The sequence below is a fragment of the Dasypus novemcinctus genome, chromosome 1 (genome assembly GCF_030445035.2).
Source record: "Dasypus novemcinctus isolate mDasNov1 chromosome 1, mDasNov1.1.hap2, whole genome shotgun sequence".
NCBI lineage: Eukaryota > Metazoa > Chordata > Mammalia > Cingulata > Dasypodidae > Dasypus > Dasypus novemcinctus.
This window is the reverse complement of record NC_080673.1, coordinates 196,456,153-196,468,363: the sequence shown is the minus strand read 5'-3', so window position 1 is coordinate 196,468,363 and position 12,211 is coordinate 196,456,153. Positions and strand designations below refer to the sequence as shown.

The window sequence follows — 12,211 nt, the reverse complement described above, 5'->3', positions numbered from 1 at the left end:
TGTTTAATAAGTGGCAGAGCCAGGATTCGATCTTCAGTCTCTTGAGAGCCACACATCTTACCCACTAAGTCATACTGCCTTTAGGTGTGCTTCAAATGCTCTCATGGCAAAGATTCCATACACCTTCCAGAAGTGCTTATCTTCCATGATGTGGTTCTTCATCATAGGAGTAAACTTCCACATCTCTCTAGGTGTTCTGAAATCTCTCCCATGTGAATAAAATCCTCTTCAAACTTCACTAGATGTGGACACACTTAGCAGTTAAAAAAGAAGAAAGAAGTCTGCAACTGCCCTTCTCCAAATTCACAGGCCATAAATGTAATCAAGATATTGCAAACTATTAAGTAAACATGAACTGAGAAAGTTCATTTCAATGTACCAGTCCACTGAAAATTGTCTTTTGCATAATACCCTAAATCACTTATATCAGAATTGCTATCATCTGAACTGATAAACTCTCAATAATAACAAAAAACCCTTGCCTCAATGGCAGTGAATGAGTCTCCTAATTCCTTGTATCACAGCATATAGCCACTACCCAGCACACAGGACCCAATAAATATTTGAAGAATAATGGAAGAAGGAATGAATTGTGTATGTTTTAAATCACTGTTTTTTTGTTTTCTGGAGTAAGCGAGCAAATACCATGCAATGGATTAAACATGGAAATGTGTTAGCTTATAGTTTTGGGGCTAAACGAAAGTCCAAATCAAGGCAATGCTTCTTTCCAGAAGACTGGAATTCTGGGGCTGCCTGCCAGTCATCCTTGGGTCTTAGTTTGTCACATGGCAAGGCACATGGCAGCATCTCCAGATCTCTTCCTTCTCCTCCGGAGTCTGTGGAGGGTCAGCTTCTGGCGTTTCCCTCGGTGTCTTTTTCTTTCCAATAGTCTAAATTTCATTCTGTCTATACCAGCATATATATTAGTAGGATTAAGACCCATCCTGAGTGAGGGGGGCCAACCTTCTTAACTGAAGTAACCCCATCAAAAGGTCCTACTTCCAATGGGTTCACACCCACAGAAAGAGGTTCCATTGAAGAATATGTTTTTCTGAGGTACATGCAGCTTCAAACCACCACAATCACTAAGGACTCATTTATTCAGCAAATGTTTATGAAGCACCAAAAATCTCAGGCATTGTATTAGGTATTAGGGACAAAAAAATGAAAGATATTGTTCCCAGGCTTTATTTTATATGTTTATAATACACCAAATAGCACAGGTTTTGGCCCCTACAGTTCAAGAGATGAATCCTTTCCTTGCCACCATGTCAACCTCTATTAGCTATTTCAATCATCTATAGAATGGGAAAAATAATAGTTACCTCTTAGAGTCATTGGGAAGAGTATGTGAGACAATATATGAAAAGGCAATTATGTGCTTGTCACATAATATAAGGTCAATAAATAGTAACTATAATCACTGACATCATTTGTTAATCATAAAAGACTTTTGATCTTTTAAACTTTTGGAAAAATAGATATAAGTCCAGATCCTTCACAAATCCTTTCTCTTTTTTTTCACAGTGGAGTCAGTTTCCTTGTAGTCTTCCTTAAACAAAATAATGTATGAGGAACCCCAAGGGGACAGTCTTCTCGATGCCACCCTAGCGCTCTGGGCTTGAAATCACCAAGGATGCTTTGGGAAAACTAGAAGGCAGTTTTACGCATGGAGCACCGGGCAGCTCCACCTCACTGCCCGTGAAATCTCCTGTCACACAGCTAGAGCAACAGAGCAAGTCACCCTTGCATCCGTCTGCCACCTCCTAGAGAAATAAAACCTCTCAAAATACTAGGACTTCATCAGGGTTGGGGTGGGGGCAGTCCTTTTTCCAGCAGTTATTGGATAAGGCAACGGATAAGTCACCAGATGTCTCTGAAATGGGAAACTAGCTACGTTACATGCTACGAGCTCTGGTACCATCTCTCTACAGCTTCCTCAACAAAAACAAAGCAAAAGTCACTTAATCTTGAGGGATCAAGAAAAACAGCCACCAGGAGATATTCTCAGCCCTTCCCACCACCCACACAGCTGGACATGTCTCTGCTTTATGAATCTATCTCTTCTCAGGGCTTCCCCAAAGCAAGCTCAAGCAGGCATATTCCTCAAGAGGCTCCTATATTATCTTTTCAAATCAATGTTTAAATAAGCCAAGATGTTTTCATGCATTAGTTAAGAGTGTGGTACCTAAAGTTCTACTCTTACTATGTGACTTTGCGCAAATTATTACATCTCTGCGACTCAGTTTCATCATGAACACATTTCAAGAAGTTAAAAAAATATGACACATACAACTATACAGTGAACACATGTCAAAAGTTTATTTAAATCTGAGTACCTGGGTAAGGATTATACTGGAGTTGTCTATGTTACTTTTGTATTAGGTTGCAACTTTCCTCTAAGTTTGAAATTATTTCAAAATAAATTTTCAAAAATAATTTTAACTCATTAAGTAGGGAGCTTATAGATTGTTAAAAATGGTTCAAAGAGCATTTGTAAAATAGTTTTTATAGACAGTTGTCAAAGAATATCAGGATAAGGAGTAGATGTGGCTCAAGTGGTTGAGCACCTGCTTCCCATGTACAAGGTCCTGGATTCAATCCCTGGAACCTCCTAAAAACATAAAAACCAATTCTCATTGGGGAGTGGAGGTAGTTCAGTTGTTGAGCACCTGCCTCCCATGTACGAGCTCCTGGGTTCCATTCCTGGCACCTCCTAAAAAAAAAATTAGAATAAGACTGCTATGTTAGATATAAAACTGGTTAATATCCTAAAAGGTGATATACTCATAACTTCTGGAGTTATCTTTTCCACCAGACTGAAAGCATTTGATTCTTTATCAGACAACATCAACAAGCTGACAGGTAACTTAATGAGTCTGAGCTCTATCCAATAGTAAATAGTAAGTTGAACAAGTGTACACCTCCAGAACCCCACTGTCAAATATGGCTATTTTAAGTTTAAATTTAAATTCATTAAAAGTAAATAAAATGTTAACTTCAGTTCTCAGTCGCAGTAGTCATATTTCAAGTATTCAATAACCAGATATAGCTAATTTACTACTGCATGGGACAGAGCAGAACAGAATGTTCCCACTTTAGCAGAATGTTCTATTGGACAACACTACTCTAGAGGATTCTTGGGTGACTGTATCAGTTTTCTGCTGGTGCAGAAACAAATCACAACCCGCTTAACAGCTTTAAACAACACAAATTTGTTATCTCACAATTCTGAGGTCAGAAGTCCATGTTAGCTCAACTGGTCTCATGTTTCACAAGACCCAAGTCAAGGTGTAAGCCAGTTGGACTCTTATCAGGAGGCTCTGAGAAGATACAGCTTCCAAGCTCATTCAGGTTGTTGGCCAAACTCAGTTCCTTGTAGTTGTAGGACTTAGGTCTCTGTTTCCTTGCTGGCTGTCAGTCAAGAGTCAGCCTCTGCTCCTAGAGGCTATTTGAATGCCTTCTCCTGCCTTCCACGAGACCCTCTGCAGCAACAGTAGATCGTGTCCCTCTCAAGCTTGACGCTGTCTGACTTCTCCTTGTGCACATCTCCCTGGTTGACACCACTGGTGAAAATTCTCTACTCTTTAGGGCTCAAGTGATTAGATTGTGCCCACCGAGACCATCCAGGGTCATTCTTCTCTTTAAGGTCTGTAACTGTAATTACATTTGCAAAGTCCCTTTAATCAAGTAACACAACAGAGTCCCAGGATCCAGGAATTAAGGCATGGACCTCATGGGGCGCCATTATTCTACCTGCCACAATGAGCTTGCTAAGCAACACTAAGTGTGATCATAACAGGTCTTCAGTTGCATTATTTCCAAGTGTTGGATAATTTTTCTTAACAACTTCCTAGGGCTAATGTGAGTATTTAATATATGAACCCATATAAAGTGTTTAGAACAGGACCAGGTATAGAATAACTGCTTTATAAGTGTTTCATAGATATAAATTAATCTCTCCGTGACTCAGTTTCCTCACCTATTAGAGACGAGTAGTAGTAGTATCTTCTTGAGTGTGGGGCCGTTATGAGGACTGTAGAGCTAACACATGATAATTTAGCACAGGGTTCAACATATAAAAAAGGCTCACAATGTCTTTGGTCGCAAAAGTAGCCACGCTGGCAAACAGTGGTGTCACGGCTGTGGGTGGAGGAAGAAATGTACAGCACCTCACCTCTCCCCCTGCCCTTGCCTTTTAGGATATAGACAGAGTGATGGCAATCAAACACACAAGGACCCAACGAGGACAACTCAAGGTGAGCAGTGCCCGCCTTTCATTATCTGTCCTTTTCAAGCAAAAGGCTTCACTTCCTCTCATGTTGCAGAAGGAGAATGGGGACCTTCATAATCTAGGCCAGGGAATTCCAGAGAGGACAGAGGAGATGGAGACTACTGGAATGATGCTCCTGTGTGTGCTTCCTCCCATGGAATGCCATTGCAGGTTTAAAGTTATCATCTCTGTAGCCTGCTATGGATCAAAATAAATGTGCATAGGGCAGATTTTTATTGGCTGATTGTTGAAACTCAGCTCAAGGAATCTTCATCTTGTCTATGAAGACATTCCTGTCTCCCCAGAGAGAATTGTCTCTCTCTCTTTTGTGTCCATGCTGCACCCCACTTGGCTTCTAGGGCAATGTCTGTCACTTCATACTCATTTGTACTCATTTGTTGTGAATGCAAATCTCAGAACAAAGGCTCAAGTGTACAAGAGATGCACCATCCTTTTTTAGGAGTCAATATAATTTCTATCCCAAGCCTTAGTCCCACCATGAAGCTCCTGTCAATTTAGGGTTTTCATACCCCTCTTTGCCTGGCATTCTACACTCAACTCCAGGGACTGACATAGAACTATGGTAATGGGCACTGGAAGGGTGAATTTAGCAGGGCAGCTTTTCCTTGACTGCCACCTGACCGCACCACCCTTTGCTGGCACAGCCAGCTTCCAGGATGACACTTAGGGGTTGGTTGTTGCAAGTCACTCCTGAGTCCATCCCACATCCCCATCTCACCCCCAAGGAGGACTTATTTTCTTTTTCAAATATCTGGAGTAAATCACACATGTTTAAATTTTGTTTTCTATTATTAGTTTTGCAAAAGAAGGCATCATCTTACACAGAATTTGTAATTTTACAAAATCAGTTTTTTAAACAAGTCATTTTTCATAAAAAAGGGATTATTTTGATCTTTTATAATTCTCATTAAAAGAGTATTTGGGGAAGCAGACATGGCTCAAGTGAAAGGGCTTCTGCTTACCATATGGGAGGACTTGCTCGACCCCTGGGGCCTCCTGGTGAAAAAGAAGAAGAGAAAGTGTGCCTGCATGGCGAGCCAGTGCCCGTGTGGTGAGCCAGTGCCCGCACAAGTGAGTTACTGGGAAAGATGATGAAACAACAACAGAGAGATGAAGGGGAGAGTCAAGGTGACACACAGTAGAAACCAGGAACTGAGGTGGCACAGCTAACAGGGAACCTCTCTCCACATCAGAGGTCCCTGGGATTGAATCCGGGTGAATCCTAGAGGAGGAAAAGTGAGAAGAGAAGACCAAGAAGAGAAATAGATACAGAAGATCACACAGCGAATGGACACAGACAGCAAAAACAGCAGGGTGGGGGAAGGGGAAGGGGAAGGGAAGGGGGGAGTTAATAAACAAACAAATAAATAAATAAAACTTTTTAAAAAAGAGTACCTGGCAAGTTTTTTCTTTTCATCTTCTCAGAACTTTATTCTTCTGCATTTCTAATGAAAATTATAATCAAAGGGTAAGTACAAACTGATATGCCAGCTCAAAAGAAATATAAAGTATATCTGATACCTTATTCAAATTTTTTATTTTTTTTTTAAAGAAGCTTTAGATTACATAAATGTTATATCAAAAACAGGGGATTCCCATATACCTCACCCATCCCCCTCCCACGCTTTCCCACACTGACAACATCTTTCATTAGTGTGGTACATTTGTTGCAATTGATGAACACATATTGAAGCATTGCTGCTAACCATGGTCTTAGAATTTACACTTTGCACTGCAGTTTTATAGGTTTGGACAAAATGTATAATGGCCTATATCCATCATTGTGATATCATGCAAGGCAATTCCAAGGTCCCCAAAAAATGCCCCTATTACACTTATTCTTCCCTTTCCCTCCTCTTAGAACCTCTGTTGACCACTGTCTTTATATCAGTGACACAAGTTCTTCCATGCTAGAATAATAATGCCTACACTTTAGTCCCTAGTTACATCCCCCTTATGTTTGTCCATTCCTCAATCTTAGGATTTGGGGATGGTGATATCCACACTGTTTCTGATTGAGAGGGCACTTAGATCCATGGGGCAGATGGATGGAACGGTCTTCTGGCAAGTTTAAAAAAGAATGAAAGGAAAGGAAATGGAGAGAAACTTTCCTGTTGCCACAACAGCCATCTTCCGGTAAATGAGGCAAGGCAACCCCACAGCACAGGCGAGACCGAGGCCAGCTCTCAGGAGCAGCTCCGTCTATGGACTGGGCAAAATTCAAGTGCCACAGGGAGGCTGGGTGCATTGGTCTAAAAAACAAAGAAATAAGTTTCTCTTCAAGCAGTCAGTATCCAACCATATTCCTAATAACAAAGGAAAGCGTTTCTTGAGTACCTAATACGTGCCTCGTTCCACATTAAATTCCAGGTAGGTTAAAGCAGCTAAGATACAGCGACTGCTCAAGGAGTTCCTAGTAGGGTAGGCTGAGTCTATTGCTTGCACACACACAAACTCACACATAAAAACATAGAGCCCTTCCTCCTTTGATCTCAGCCCACAAACACACATGCACACAGTCCTCAACACTTCCCTCTCCTCTTCCCTGCTTAGGATGTGGCCAGCCAGAGAGGCAGCTGCCAGACTGGTCACATGGATAACTACTTAAAGCAAATTACTCACTTGTGTCAGAGAGATAGTGCCCTGGACATCTGGTTCAGATAATTCCCCCTCCTCCTGCCACCCATGCCTGAAATATTGTACCAAATGTTGCAGGGAAAAAAATACAACCTGTGCAGCATTGCAGCTGGCCAGTGACCCTCTCTATAGCTGACACCCGGGAACAGATTCACACCTGGCAGAGATCTGATTTCAACGCGGCCGTTTTCTGTGATTCCAGACTGAACTCTTCTCCCACCTTGTCCCTCGCCATCTCTCCCTTTTGATAACCCTGAAAACATACCACAATCCCAGAAATTTGTGATAATAGCATTTTTCACCACTCCAAGGCATTCATTCATTCATTTGTTCATTCATTCGTTCGTTCGTTTATTCGTACATTCAGCACACATTCATTCGAATCCCAGTGCTTGCCAGATTAGGTCCAGAGTGACAAAGAGGAAGAGTTTCAGACAAGGTCTATAAGATCACCTATTATAACCCTGTTTGGGTATAGATTAGTCCTGCAGGTGGGTGGGGTTAGGTAACCTTTTACAAACATTTTTGAAGCCACCATTAGCCCCCAAGACCAAGGAGAAAAGGTCAACTTTATTTTGTGCCATGTTGTTCCTGTAAGAATATTTTGTGGGGTCCACAGCAACTCCATTAATATCAGCAAAGTGATCCTTGTTTTTTTTAATTAATTAATTTTTAATGTTACATTAAAAAAATATGAGGTCCCCATATACCCCCCACCCCCCTCACCCCACTTCTCCCATAACCACAACCTCCTCCATCATCATGGGACATTCATTGCACTTGGTGAATACATCTCTGAGCACTGCTGCACCACATGGTCAATGGGAGTGATCCTTTCTATTCATCTATTTGCTATTCAACTGAATTTAAAATTTTCCACAACTTCTAGGGCACCTCCCATGCTGAGATGTTTCCAAGGCTTATCAGCAGCTGTAACTTTGCTTTTCCCATTGACAAAGGTGGCTTAGGGCGAACCTTGATATTAGGCTTGGTTGAGCTCCTTGCCTTCATCTTTTCTTTTTTTTTTCCAAATTCTACTCAATTTATTCATTTTTTTAAAAATATTACAATTCAAAAAATATGAGGTCCCCATTTACCCCCACCGCCCCCACCCCACCACTCCCCCCACAGTAACACTCTCCCCCATCATCATGACACATCCATTGCATCTGGTGAGTACATATCTGGGCATCGCTGCACCCCATGTCCCGTGTTCCACACCATAGCCCACACTCTCCCACGTTCCATCCAGTGGGCCATGGGAGGACATACAACATCCGGTAATTGTCCCTGCAGCACCACCCAGGACAACTCCAAGTCCCAAAAATGCCTCCACATCTCATCTCTTCCTCCCATTCCCCACCCCCAGCAGCCACCATGGCCACTTTTTCCACACCAATGCCACATTTTCTCAATTATTAACCACAATAGTTCATGAATAGAATATCATTAAGTCCACTCTGATCCTTACTGTATTCCTCCTTCCTGTGGACCTTGGCTTGGTTGTGTCCATTCCACATCTATGTCAAGAGGGTCCTTGCCTTCATCTTAATTCTACTTTGCCACTCTACTCATGCATGCATCTATTTCCCCTTCTGGACCCAGAGAGCTGTCCCTTCACCATCATCTTGACTTGCACCGTGACCCCTCTTCCCCCACATCACTGCACCAGCTTCCTCGCTGATCTCTTAACTCTCCACACACCATCCAGACAACAGGATGATCCTTGTAAAATGCAAAGTGAATCAGGAATCAGGACAGCACCATCACCACCAACCTCCCCACCTAAGTCCTCCTCATGGCTCCCAGCAGCCTGCGGAATTAAGTCTGGACAGCATCAGTGGATGTATTGGCAAGGCCCTTCAAGACCTTGCACCACTGACATCAGCCTCATCTCCCGACAATCTCTGCTTCCCTTCTCCTAGTCCTGTGATCCAGTGGGACTGAATGCCCACCACCCTCTTTCATGTCTTCATTCTTTTCCACATGCCTAGAAAGTCTTACTCCCACACCTCCTCTTGGAAACCTGTTCATCCAGTTCAATTGTCACCACACTGATTAACTATTCCCCATTGCCCTAGAAAAGGGAGTAATTATTCCTTTCTCTGTTCTCATGATACTTCAACCATTTATCCATCACACTTTGTAAGTCTGCTAAAGTAAACTGAGAGCTCCTCATGGGTAGAAACTAAGTGTTGTGCATTATTCATTATCTAAGTTCTTGATGGGATGCAATTCCTTTAATAAAATAATATAAAATTTTGCATTTTTAATCTTGTTCCCATTCCGAACACAGTGCCATATACCAAACACTTGATGTCTGAGTGAAAGAAGAGAGAAAAGAAACGAGAAAAAAAGAACAGAAGAGGAGGGATGCCCCACATCCAAGCTCAGATATAGCTTCTTTTTTTTATTTCCACCCTCTGCCTGCATCTGGAAAGTAACACTGCATGTTCATGGTACATTTCCTTAACTTTGGGGTACTCTAGATGAAGGTGCTAAAGAAATATTTGCAGTGCAAGGCAGAATTTTTTCCTATATACTCTCATTAAGGCCATCAATAAATTAGATTAGTGGTTTTGAAATTTTTCTGCCTACTTGCTGACCTAAGCCTCTAAATAGAGCCTCTATAGTCCTTTCTCATAGCCCATCTCAGTGTTTATAAGGTGGTAGAAGTTGTGGGACTTACCTGTCCCTGGGCCAGGGTCAGAGGGAGCAAAGCACAGCTTTATTAGATCTTGGAAAAGTTCCCAATGGGAGAGTCCTTCTCACATATATTCATCTTAGCTGGTAAAATACTGTTACCATCAAGCAGCTTCTAACCCTGCTGAAAGGGTGGGCCATGGCCAGTAACCCTCACCTAATATATCAACATAAATCTCCTTCCTATCACCTTTTATTCCTCACTCCTTCTCTTCATGGCCATATGAGGTCACTAGGAAATTGCTCAAGTTCCTTCCCCTAGGACAAAGTAACACACTTTTCTTTGCAGCCCTTGCTCTGCAGATTCACTACCCAGCAGGGGTTGGGGTTTTATGTCAGTGTTATAGCAGAATCCAAGGCTTCAAGGGCCAGAGGTACCTTAAAAAATCATCTCTCCAGGTTTCTCATTTTACAATGGAGGAAACAGGGGGTCTACAGGGGAATGAGACCTCTGCTGTCTTTAGGAAGAAATAAACTGGCTAAGGAAGCTTTCTGAAAGCCGCTTACCACCTGGTTTTGCCCACTCAGGGAACCAGAATCTTGAGTGAAATAGACAGTTCTATTCACTCTGGCATCTTACCAAACAACACACAGAGGAGTCTTTAACTCAGGATGTTCTAAAGTTGACAACAGGGTTGATTCAAAACAAATGACCCATTCTCTAAAACAAAAACTAGCTACAATTTCCTCAAATGATAATCTAAGCTTGCACTCATGCAAAAACAATCAGCTTCTAGTCCCTCCTTGCTAAGAAACAGTTAAAGTCCTGAGCTGGAAAGATTAAGGAAAGACTCCTGCTCTGGGCCACCCTGAGTACTTTGTCTCCTTGCAGACTATGTGAACTTTCTTGGGGCCTAAAATGGATTGGAGTTATAAATCCTAGAAAAAAATACGTTCATCTTAATCCATTCTGGTGGGTGGGAACCTGCTGGTAATAGGACTTTTTTTTTTCAGGTGGTACCAGAGAATGAACCCAGGACCTTGTACATGGGAAGCTCTACTACTAAGCTATACCTTTTAACAAGGTGACTTGAGTTAAGGTGTGGCCCAACCGAATCAGGATAGGTCTTAATCCTATAAGTGGAGGCCTTATAGAGAAGGCCAAAGAGAGAGAGCCATGGGGAGCAGCCAGAAACTGGAAGTGACCAGAGTCTAGAAGAGAAAGAAGATACTACCATGTACATTGTCATGTGACAGAAAAGCCAGGGAACCCCAAAGATTTCTAGCCAGCCAGAAGATACCAACCCCAGGAGCAAGCAAGCCTTCTAGCCTCTAAAACCATAGCCAATAAATTCCTGTTGTGAAGCAAACCCATTGTATGTGTTTGTTTTAATAGCCAAGAAACTAAAGCAGGGCCCAGCACAGTTCTTCTGCCTGGTGATCTGTCTCTTCCTTCACTAGTCAGGTCCATATTTTCAGCTTCACCTCAACTTTTCTCTAAACTCCTTTGCAATAACAATAAAGACCAGTTTTTCATTTGATAATATTTTGCAAAAAAGGTTAGATAAGGGGGTTCACACTACAATGGATTTCCTCCATTGGTTAGAAGCAGAGCAACTGAATATTTCCTGTTTAATATAAAAAAGCACTTATCCTGGGTGGAGTAGGTCAGAGTTTTTCTGCTTAGTCATTTCACACCTCTACTCTGCCGACTACATTATCAGGAAGGAGTAAGACCATGGGGAGCTATTGGGACAAAATAATTTTTTACTATAGCTTGTTCTAGTGCAATAACTTTTCAGGAAATAAGTTACCCAATTTAAATATATATATGTTTCTCCTACCCAGACCTCTAATTTCAGCTAAAGAGATTTGATCTCTTTGAAGAGTAGTCTATTTAATTTGTCAAGCTTTGGATATTAGCTCCTTACCCCCAAGGTACTGGGCTAAAGATGTTACATTATTATTTCATTTAATTCTCACAACAACCGTATGAGATAAATACTATTATCATTACTATCTTATAAATGCAGATGCTAATACATAGAGAGGTTAAGCACATAATATTACACACATGTTAGGTGGCAGAATTACCACTTAACCAGAATGACCATGTCTGGTTCTATAGTCAAAGCTGAGCACTTAGTCATTGTACCAAAATGGTCAGGCACCTACAGGAATGGACAGTGATGCACCTCAATATTGTAATGATGAGGGAACCTGTGTTCTAAATACAAGCACCATTCTTGACTGCCAGTTTGAGGCACTGTCTCTTCAGAATTGGTCAGTAACCCTCAGGCATGTTTCCATCTCTGCTGTCTCCAATCCATTTGTCTTCAATCTTCTGAAGTCCCACCACTTGGCAAGTTCATCTCTTTGCAAAGCTTGAGATAACAGTAGAATGTGTTAAAGACACGAGGATAAACCTGTTAGGAGGAATGAAAGATCATGACTCAGGTGGCTGAGGAAAGAAATTCATGTAAGAAAATGTAAGGTCTGAGGATGCAAACGTGAACACACTTTTGCCTTTTTCATATTCCCTTGAGTTTCAGTCCATCCCTGGCAACCTGGCTCCCACTCTTTAATTATTTCCAACCCCAGTTCCTTATACTTTGCCTACATGATCCCATATTTCAG

General features: G+C 41.7%; 1 long non-coding RNA gene across 1 annotated transcript in view; it reads right to left on the bottom strand.

Annotated features, from left to right (window-relative positions):
• Positions 1 to 8,483: 8,483 nt before the first annotated feature.
• LOC131279216 (uncharacterized) overlaps positions 8,484 to 12,211 on the bottom strand; it is a 112,015-nt gene continuing 108,287 nt past the window's right edge. The window contains exon 3 of the long non-coding RNA XR_009186595.2: positions 8,484 to 12,000. This is a non-coding gene — a long non-coding RNA (uncharacterized lncRNA). The remainder of the gene's footprint in view (positions 12,001 to 12,211) is intronic.